General features: G+C 43.3%; 1 long non-coding RNA gene across 1 annotated transcript; it reads left to right on the forward strand.

Moving 5' to 3' along the window:
* The first annotated feature begins 2,055 nt into the window (after positions 1 to 2,055).
* LOC109368135 lies at positions 2,056 to 9,018 on the forward strand. Its single transcript, XR_002115851.2, has 2 exons — positions 2,056 to 2,844; positions 3,859 to 9,018. It is a non-coding gene; the product is annotated as an uncharacterized LOC109368135 (long non-coding RNA).
* Positions 9,019 to 11,399: the final 2,381 nt, after the last annotated feature.

Consider the following 11,399-nt stretch of genomic DNA (forward strand, 5'->3'; position numbering starts at 1 on the left):
CCGTTTCGGGCTGTCCGCGTACCTGCGGGTGTCACAGCTCTCAGCCCACCCCTTCTCGAAGTGCGCAGTTTGTGTACAACTCACGCAGTGCCCGGGGGGGAGGGGAGAAGGGTGGGCTGAGCCGCCCCACGAAGGCTCAAAGACTCTTCTAGGAGAGAAGTCCCGTAACAGATGACCGATGCAGTTGGTTTACTGTCAGGCATCCCCTGCAAACACAACAAATTGAAAGCACCGCGCTCCTCTTTCCCCGAACAATGCCCGGGCACCGCGGATGTGTCTGTCACTGCCTGATGCATTTTTCAAGACGCTCCGGCTGTGGGAGCGCTGACGTTCCGCTCCCACACAGCGAGCAGCTCCTGCGAGTTTGCCTTTCCCGACAAATCCCGAGCAATTATTATTAACTAATTATCAAATATTTACTTTAGCCTGGCTGGGTTTTCAATCAAAGTAATTAAAAGAAGAGAGCACACTCCGCTTTGCGCTGGTATATTGTTTTAATAAGGGACCGCGAGCGGAAGAGAGAGCATTAAAGCCTCGTGGTTTATGACGGGAGTTCATCTCCCTCGCAGCGTTTGGAGGAGGCTGAGTTTAATCGGGAGGAGCCGCCTCCCGGCACAGCGGCACAGGAGCGGAGGTGTCAGGGGGTGCTCTGGGGGTGCCCCCGGCCCAGATGAGGGGTACTGCTCCCACATCACCCAGGGGTGCCCCAGCTCCGCGGCTCCAGGGCTGTGCTCTCCTTGGCCTCTGGAAGAAGGGAGGAGGGCAGGGTGCAGGGCAGATCCTTCGTCTGCTGTGAGCGGTGGGCGCGTGGCCCTGCCCCAGGCACAGAGCCGATAACCTCCCTCTCACCCACCGATGCCAACTTCACCTACATCCAGCGCTGGTGTCTGCTAAATTAATTCATTAACCTTATTTAGAACTAATGGTCCAAAGTCATTAGAAACTACTCTTCTTAATCAAGTGTGAGAGAGATTGCGCAGAGCCGCGGAGCCGAGCAGGGCGCATTATCTTATTACACTGTCACTTTCCCAGAAGTCGCAGATTAAGCAGCGCTGGTGGTAGTGAGTCCACCTCAGCGTCCTCCGAACTGACTCTGTCGAGCGAATGGGAGCAGCGCTGCTTTATTTCAGGCGTTAAGCAGATGCCAGACCCTGCCATGTTGTTTGCAGGGCTAGAGTGGGCTTAATGAGACGGGATCACTTTCCAAGGGTGCTTACAGAGGGAGGAAAAGGCAGGGTTCCCCGGAGCCCAGGCGGCGGATTAGCGAGATCACCAGTGACAGCTTTGAGCTCTGAGCCGCAGCGCCTTTTGTTCTGGTCAGGGGGAAACAGGCTGTTCTGCAACGGCAAGGCGGAAATAAATAACAAGATAGCCATTCCCAGCAGCGTGCTTAGCAATATCTGGTTCTTGACCACACAGCTGCGTATGTATCATCCCCTCCTCTCTTAATTTATAGCAAATATTCTCTACAAAGTGTGCAGCTTAATGCATTTTTGATGTGCTCTTCCTCATTCATTTCCATTTGACCTGGTTTTTCTACAGTAAAATCCTGTACATTCATAAATTCATGCTGAGAGTAAGGAATGCCATTTTGCTTTTGCAGAATGTGTATAAGATACAGCAGTGCAGTCTGTGTGTACCATTATTGGGATGTAGTGACATACAGGCTCCTTTCTCAGTGCAGATGCAGACAGTCTTCCTGTCTGTAGTTTACTGTCACATTTTATTGCTCAAAATTAAACAGTCACTGTTTAGGGAAAGTTTTCCTTCTCTGAACATCCAGGCGTAGAAAACCATAGTAGAAAAATAAGTGAAAACAGAAATCTGCATTGGACAGTGAAGTGAGTGACGATGTAGATTGAACCTCTTGTCTCTATATTGGTCTCTCTATATTTTTGCCATAAGCCCTAAACCTTGGCAGTGCTGCCCAGAGGACCAAGATGTGACGTGATACTTCTCACAGTCACGCTCAGTGACTCCAGGAACTTTTGCAACTATTTTGCTATTAGAAATAAACCTTTGTTGTTGTTGGGGGGAGGGAGGGAGGAACAGAAGGAAGGGGGAAGGATGTTGTTCTGCTCCATTACTTTGATGCAGCCTCCAAGCATGAACAAACTTCCTTGAAGGAATAAATAGTGGATGATTTCTGCTTCACTAAAACCACTTTGTTCTCTGCCAGCCTGGGTTTGAGGAGCAGAGATAATTTTGGTCTGCCTAGATTTATGGCCTGATAAGCAAGGGGAGTGTCTGCTGCAAGGAGCAGGGATCCCCAGGACCATCCCAGTGACACTGACCAGACTCATTTGGACAGAGGTCAGGCGGCCTCCTTTTAGTTGCCCTCCCACAGCTTTCCTTAAAACTTCGTCGTTAAGGAGATTATACTTTGGGGGATAATTGGGTCTGTGACACCTCCTGAGCCAGTGTTAACAGTGTTGGGAGGAGAGATTTGAACACCGTATGGGCACTGTTTGCTTGGGAAGATTTTAAAGCTCAGGAAGGGGGGATCTTGTGCCTGATGTTGGATTTATGGATGGATGCGGAGAGTCAGGTCTCTTCCCTTCAGAAAACTTATCAGAGATGCCTTTGTGCAAGCACAAAGTTTGCTTGAGGGAGGCTGTCATCCCCTTGAAGTACCAAAAACAAGCCAACCTGTTTTCCTTCCACTGCAGATAAATGCGGCGACACGATCAAAATTCTAAGCCCCGGGTACCTCACCTCCCCCGGCTACCCCCAGTCCTACCACCCCAGCCAGAAGTGCGAGTGGCTGATCCAGGCCCCGGAGCCCTACCAGCGGATCATGATCAACTTCAATCCGCACTTCGACCTGGAGGACCGCGACTGCAAGTAAGTGCGGCCGCCGCGCTGAGGAGCGCTATGGCGCCACCTGCCGGCGCAGCGCCGCGCAGCTCCCATCCTCCGCGACGCTCCGCAGCGCTCCGCGCCCCCCCCACCGCAGTGCCCGGGGCCGGTCCTCACCGCGGCCATGGGGCTGCGGGCTCCGTTCCGCTGAGTCCGGCCGGCGGAGCGTCATTCGTGGGTCGGGGGGAGGTGGAAAAGTGTCTTTGCAACTTTTCTGTAGGTGATCTGACATAGGTTTGAATTCCCTCTGCCTCGTGAGAGAGGCAGGTGGGTGATGGTGTGTGTTACAGGAGTGCAATTAAGATGAGGCGTTCTGTGCTCGTTTGCCTGTTTGCTTTTTTGAATAAGTTTCTAAAACGCTAGAAGATACTTCCTCTTCTTTTAATATTCTCACTGCTGCTAATAGCCTGTGGCAGAAATGGGCAACCTATAAATTGTAAACTCCTTTTATTAATGCAGAATGTCTGGTATTTACTCTCACTCTCACATTAAGGGGCAGTGAGCTGCAGATATGATAGCTGCATGTCCCCTTTTCTCCCTTTGCTGCTGATTTATAGCCAGGAGTTGCTCTTATTCCTCCTACTGCTCTGCTGTAATGCTCTGAGAGGAGGAAGGGGAAAACTGAGGCATTCTGTGCATACATTTTCATTGACCATCTATAATGGAAGTGGGACTCTCCCAGAAAATTGTTCTCCACTTTTCCCCAAATCTTTGCGTGGGAACCATTTAACTTGAATAAGGCAAGACACAGTCAGGTCATTCCCCTCTTCAACATACCCTCTAAGTTCAGCCTACTTGTTTCACAAAGAAAATATTTTAATAACTGTTAAATAAAATTCTTGGGTATCGTGGAGTTTTCATCCCCTTCTGACAAGTGCAAGAGTCATTGTTCATTAATGCTATCAGTCAAGATTTTCTCTGCTGTCTTCTGTCAGGAAGAGATTAAACTCAGTTGCCATTAGTGTTTGACATTTCATGAGAGTGCTCAATATTCCACAGGCTCTGGTACTGTAAAATGATGCTCAGCATCATCAGGAGTGGTTGTCATGGGCTGTGAAGTGGGACTGCTGGATTTAGGGAGCGACTGTATTCAAGCACTTAATTTTTACCATGCGTGTCTCTGTTCCTATCGCTTAATAAATAGATTACTTAGAACATCATTATTGATTTCCCTTAAAATGAAGTTCTTTAATGATACATTGTCGCACTTAGTTGCTTTGTTGTTGTTTCTGTAATCTCTTGTGTATCAGCATTTCAGTTCAAGCGATAATGCAGGAAAACCCTGTGCTATAAAACTAAACGGACTCTTTGTTGAAATGAATTTTTATTGTGATGTTGGAGCTGCAGCTCATATTCACACCATATGTTCACACGCTCATTTCCCATTCTTTAATTTTTAATTTGCTGTACTCAGGCCATGATTCACTTCCTTGTGTCTTCTTTGTATGGGTTTTACTTTCTTTCTGTGGAACAGTACTAATGCTTAAAAATGATTGTGTGTGTATCTCTTTGTCTTTTAGACAGAGATTGAGAAATTAAATCAGGCATATTCCAGTGTCAACCCCTTTTTTGTTCCTTGCTAGAATACATGTTTTTCCAGTGCTATAAAACCAACGTGGTCTTTGACAGCAGTAAAGTGGTGCACAGCATACAATTATTTAAGGAACAAGTAATCTTTGTGGCGAAGTGTTGTGCTAAATAGTGCCAGACTGAGCTGAACGGGGTCCAGGGAAGAGATTGACTCCCTCCCTTCATCGCTCCCTTCTCAATATTCATTGTCCACTTTCGCCCTTGCATTATTCCTTCCTCTGAAAGGGGCCCAACACAGTAATGAGATGGCAGTGGGTGGGAGGGAGTCTCTGAACAGGGCTGTTTGCATTGTCTTTGCAGCGTGTGATGGTGATGACTTTACTGTCATTTGGTCTATGCTGAAATGCTAATCTTCTAGGCTATGATAAATTACTCAGCTGCTACTTCACTTATATTTAAAATTGCTCTTTTTAATTTGAGAAGGATTGTGTTTGTGCCAAGAACCTTAGGTCCAGAATAATACAAAATGATTTCAGCAACAGAAATTTGTCAACAAGCTCTGTGGTTTCACATTTCACTGTCTGCTTAGAAAATCCACATTCCTTTTACCGAATTCCGAGTGCAAGCGATGATTAATGCAGTGAAACATATCATGAGATTTTTTTTTGGTTTTGCAACTAAGTACATTTTGATTTCCTAATATTCTTAGTTTATTAGCAACTCAGTGTGCCATCTCAAAATGTGCAATTTAGGTTACGCACTGGCTTATTGAAAGGTTTAGCACTGGAAATTAATAAGCACTTAAATATGAAAAGCAGATAGAAAATGAGAGATAGGGGAATTCATGTCTGGGAACAAAAATGCCCCGTACAATTAAAGTGGACTGGAGGAGAAGATTAACTTTCTGGCCTAGCTCCCAAAATCCTCTTTATAATGCTGTTCCTTGCATCTTATACCTCAGTTAGAGTTGGAGATAACTTCAATAACAAAAACCCCTGCGCCTGGGAAAGGGAACAGTGTGACTTTGGAAGGGTTACTCTTGTGGTCTGTAGCGTCAGTGGGAAAACCAAGAGGCCTTACCTTACTTGTGAATATCACTACGTGTAGAAGACTGGGCGTATTGAAATGTAAAACTGGTGAAAGGTCAATTCTCCGAGGAGAATCAAAAGCAGCAAGTCTCAGTATCAGCTATACCGAAGCTGTTCGCAGTGAGTCTCTTTGAACATGAGGGTTTGGGATTCATTTTGAAAATATACTCTTGATTTACCTATGGTTATGCTGTGCTTTAATGGATAAGTGTTTCTCAAATGACTGCTAGTAAAATTTATGTGTGTGATTTTCTGATGATCGTTTGAGTTGTTTTAAGCAAACACGGTGAAAAATCCTGTTTTTCTGGAGGCAGTCCAGAAAACTTCTGAACTTTCACAGTTCTGAAGAATAAAGATACACAAATAATTAGAAATATGTTCACACAAGCTAGGTTCATCTGACAAAAAACTTTCTAGCCAGAATTACTGAACCAGCATAATGGAAACACTGGGTCTCAACGGGAAGCATACAATCATGTCAACCACAGATTGTTATCAAGAGTATTAGCACATAATGAAAAAATACACAGTCTCTTTTTAACTTTTTACTTTAATGAGTGTTATGCCTCCTCTTCGGGAGGCAAAGAAACAGCAATTACTGTTTACTTTAAGACAGCGCTAGCTTGTTTGCTGTTTTGCCTTTTCTCAAGCAAGCGTGGATAACATCCATGCATTTTTTTGAGTCAGGAAGATGGTTAAAATGAATAGAAGAGACAAAACATATGTCTGAGTATTAAAATGCTCCAATGTTTGTTGCATGTGTAAATGCTTTTCAGCACTTGGAGCAAGCTGTATATGTCTCATGTCACTGAAGGAGCCTACTGTGTAAATGTAGCCATCTTGAATCCAGTAAAACTTTATACCTCGATAATAAACAAGAATGTCACTGATACAGTATTTTGAATTTATGGAACTTTTCCGGTTTCCCAGCAATGCACACTATCAGCATGATAATTTATAATGGTTTGTGACAAATGTTGCTGAGCAAAGAGGTGTGTGGTTACATTCAGATCAGATGTCATTATCTGGGGAGCAATAAAAATTTCACAGACACTAGGTTAAAAACATTAAGAAAATGAATGTGAAGCTTCAGAAGAAAAGGGCTTAAGAAAGGTGGAGAACAGGGTAGAGAAAGCCCAAAAGTGGTTTTCTTACTGACAAATTATTGACTTTGTTGCCAGACTTGACTATATTGCTTTACAAGGTCTTCATAGATATTCCATGCAGTACAGTTGTTTTATTGGCCATCATTTATAGATGTATAGAGAAATATCATCCTTGCTTGACAATTATAAAAGGTGTACACAGTGCTGTCAAATTGGTCTGAACAGAAGAATTGCCCATTTTGGAAACATTTGTGTCCTAGATGGAAAGATGTCACAGATAATTTTTCTTTATACTGCTTTAGGTTTAGGTACACTGATTAGGTACACTGATGAAATAAGGGCTGAGTAGAAATTGCAGTTAGTTATAGAATACAGAGAAAAAAATACCCACCTGTGTTTGTTTATGTAGAAGAAAGCAGCTCCTGCAGACCCTTGAGTTTGCAAGCAGAAAGGCTGGCCAGACTGAGTGCAACTGTAGCCCTACAAACCTCTATAGCCCTTAATGATGTTGGAAAATCATCCATCCATTGTATTTCTAAATAATGTCAATGGATTTATGCTGTAAATCTGTAGGCATAACAAACTGAGGCTGGTAAAATAAACAGGAGCAAGGCAAGCCATGGCTCAGCCTTGCTTTAGTTTCTGCAAAGTTTAAGCTTTCATTTACTTTTGTTTAAATCCTGGTTCCTATTTCTCCACACAGTGACAGGCTGCCTTCGGCAGACTTTGTGGTTTATGTTTCTCTTGTGCAAAGGCAGTTTGAGCCCCAGGTGGCACTGAGCTGCTTTGGTTATGCAGTGATGTCCTGGGAGACCCAGTTAAACCGCATATGTTGGAACGGTCCTTTGAACTGCTAAGGCTGCACACATTACAGCTGCATTCTGACTGCCCAGAGGTGTGGCTGAGACCTGGCTCCAGGTTTACCAACCGTGAATTGCTCCCAAATCTGTGCAAGGGACATCTCAGCAGTAATGCAAGATCTGGACTCCATACTATCTTGTTATCATTGAAAGCAAGGGGAATTTTGCCCTCCGCTTTCGCAAAGCTGTATCTTCTTTTTTTTATAGCTGTGAGGAATGGTGGAGCACAGGCCCTGTATGACTGTTTTATAACTGTATCAGTCATTTTGATGGCAAACGTCAATCAGAGCTTCCTAATTTCATGTCCTTCAGTTGCTTTTGAACTCAGTAGGCAGTAAGGTGACTGCAGCTGATTATGGCAGCTAAGCAGCAGAGATAGTAAAAGAGCGGATTAATTCAGGTTGTGAAAGACAGGAAACATATTTCTTAGAATCATAGAATCACAGAGTGGTTTGAGTTAAAAGGGACCTTAAAGAATGTCAGTTCCAACTCTGTCCATGGGTAGGGATGCCCCCCAGCAGCTCAGGTGCCCAAGACCCCATCCAACCCAGCCTTGAACACCTCCAGGGATGGGGCACCTAATTCTCTGGGCAGCAGTGCCTGGGCCTCAACATCCATTTCACCATGACTGAACTCAGTAGAGGAGCCTGAATGAGTCGATGCTTCTGAGCTTTCAATCAGAAATGTGGTTTTAGCAGCCTGCTCTGCCTGTCTAGGCACCAGTGCCATTTCTTCTAGCCATTTGCCTCAGGACCAGGTACCTAAGGCAGACATGAATGTCCACTTGCCACCTGCTGGAGGTGGCTGAAGTGATACCCACTCTTGTGTGTCTTTGAGTGAACCAAAGCACCCAGCCCTTACATCATGAGCACCCCACAGGAGGAAGCTGGCATATACCTGATGGCCTCACTGCTGAAACCAGGTTCAATGTGATTTCAAGAAGAATGTGACTATCAGCACTGTCCTGCAGGAGAAGCTGTACCAGGGCCAAAGAGTCAGTTTCTCCACCCTGGTCTCTCTCAGAAACCTCTCCTTCAACAGGAGCATCAAGCTGTTTGGGATTATTGAGACATTATTTGAAATTATAAAAGGAATGGAAGTGATCATCGTTCTGGCCACCAAAACAAGAAAAAGGCCTTTTGAGGTAGTTTAGGATGAGAGTTGTTGCAGTGGACTTTCAACGTCTGTTTCTGGGTGCACTCTTAGAGCATTTCTCTACTTTAAATAAAAGCACATTAAAGGCTTTCTCAGGCAGCGTGCTGTTGATGACTATTATTTGATACTATCTGGAAGGCCAACAGTGCCAAGTAAGGGGGTCAGCCCAGGGTCTGCTCAGATTCAGGAAAGCAAATAACTCTTGTTTCAGTACAGATGGGTATGTTGCATACAGATAATATTTTTTCTTTACGTAAAATTTCTGAATCATAGTCCTTTCTCCTTGCTACAGGATTGGGCATGTATTTCCAGACATTTATCAGATGCAAGCATCCAAAGATAGCTCTATTATTTTATTGTGTTTTAGAGATTAAATAAGAGTTTAAAGAAGTTGGAAATTAAATTGTTTTTGTGATTACACAGTGCCATAAACAGATTCTTTTGTTGTTTTTCCAAGCAATTAACTCATGTGAAAGTCTCAACTGCTAAGCTGGTTAACAATTCTTTCTTTCAGAGTAGTGGCAGGAAAAGACATTAGGAAAATCGTGACCAAATTACCTGGTCATACCTGGACATCTGGGCATGTGTGCATTCGGAACAGAGGTACTGGATACAGAGCCTAGTTTTGCACTCTGTGGATGCGGGTACATCCCTGGCGCAGTAGAGCCTTGATTTGGGTCTCCGTACATAGCATTTTACAATTATAATAACAATCATATGCAGATGTTTATATTAATGTAGACGGTTAAGTGAACTGTGGGGAAAATTATGTCTTGACGTGCTACAACCAGATGCCCTTCAGATGGGAAAAAACCTTAAGGGTCAAATGTAGATTCCCGTGAGCCTCATCCTTCAGCTTTTCAGTGGACAGAGAGGCAAATTTAGAACAGAGAGCTGAGTCCTTTCTAAAATGAAACCCAGAGGTGCAGACATTGGCCCTATAAGCCATTCAAGATGCTTTCAGTCAACCCCATCTTGCTTTCCTCTTCACCCTCCTCCCCATATTAATCTAATTAAAACAAAAATCTACATGTTGCTGAAAATTAGTTTCTTAATTATAGCTTATTGCAAGCTATAACATTGGATCATAATTTGATAATTATGATATAGACAGATGATATAAAAGCAAATTGAATTATTTTCGTTTGTAGTATTTCTGAAGGATGAAGTTATGTCTGAAAACAGGATACATATACTCACTTGCGTATGTCTAGACATAAATCATACAGAACAACTTGATTACAAACATACATGTTACATGCACATCTGTAAGACCGTGCATATGTACATGCATATCATATAGATTGCTAGCTTGTATAGGATTTCCTAAAGTAAATCTGCTAATTAAAGCGCTAATACCCATCTTAAGGCTGATAATTAGGTATAAAGAGAAAAAGAGACAGGATTAGTGTTCAGATCATGTTCCAAATGCCTCTTAATTGGGTGTTTGTAATCAATCCTGATTGCAAGAGGCAGTGGTTTGGCAGTACAAAGAATGAAAAACACTTAGCCCTACTATTTTCCTGTTAGTTGACTTGGCCATAGTATTTAGGTCAGGATCCAGCGTCAAACAAGGTAATTTTGTCAGTATTAGCGATCCTTATAACACACACAAAATATTTTCTAATGATAATTTCTTTCAAACTAAAAACTCTCTCAAAGTAGAGAGTTATTTTTATCCAAAACCTTAAAAGTGTTTTCAAGCAAGCCACAGAAACGACTTTGTTTCCCTGGCCCCCATCCACCACTGACTTCTGAAATCAGGTCTGAGTTCACTGTGGGTCTTTCATTGCACTGACCTTGGCACTTTTCTCACCAAGCCACAGTTTTCCATCACAAAACCACACAGCTTGGTATAATGATTATTTCTTTTTTCCTAGTAACCAAACAATTTTTTAAATAGGGTGACAGATTTCCCTGTTGCACTGCGGGAAGCGAGCACCTGGTCATTTCCAAATAGAGTTTTAATGAACTTCCTGAAGGAGATTTGAGAAACGTTTAATAAGTCACCTGCTAACTTTCTGGGAGCATAGGTCATTTTCTTCTTTTTCTGTAAGAATTCACAAAAATGTGAGAATAACCCCCCTTCCCAAGTCCTATACTTTCATGGAGGAAATTGATTTTTGTTGGCAATATCAAAGGTTTATAAAATAGCAACTTCAAAAAATCAAATTTCTGATTGTGTCTCACACATGAGGTAAAGTGAAACCCTGTGAGCCACTAAGCTGTGAACTGTGTGAGGTTGATCGTAATTCATTTAAAGTGAAAAAGATTGTCCTTATTTATACCTGTTTTGCATGTTAATAACATTACAAATATTTTATGTAATGCTGTAAAATGAAGAATTTAGATGGCTCATAATATGAAAGTATATGTGTATAAGGAAGGACACCCATTCGACATGTTGATTTCTTCTGGAAGAAACTACATGCATCCCAGAAGCACACTAACCAGCTGTTGTGCAGGAGAAACTGGGGCACTAGTCTGCTGCTTTTCATGCTGATGTGGAGCTGCAGTAGCCCCGTGCCTTCTCAAAATACAGATGCCTCACACTGAGTGGGAGCCTGGAGTTATCCTTTCTTTGTGCTCCAGCAGCTCTCTCTGTTGCACATTTGCACTGTGGTCTGCTCATGCTCCAATGTGCAGATACAGCCCATCAGGGCTGTGGGGTGGGACAGGGATAGGAGCGCCCCAGGGTACCAACACACTGCCCACACAGCTCAGACCTGCACTGGAGCTGTGCCCACCATGTTTCATGCTGGAAAAGAAGATAACAATTTTTTTCCTTTCTTCTTTTTTTT

Source organism: Meleagris gallopavo, chromosome 6, assembly GCF_000146605.3.
Source record: "Meleagris gallopavo isolate NT-WF06-2002-E0010 breed Aviagen turkey brand Nicholas breeding stock chromosome 6, Turkey_5.1, whole genome shotgun sequence".
In the NCBI taxonomy this organism is placed as follows: domain Eukaryota; kingdom Metazoa; phylum Chordata; class Aves; order Galliformes; family Phasianidae; genus Meleagris; species Meleagris gallopavo.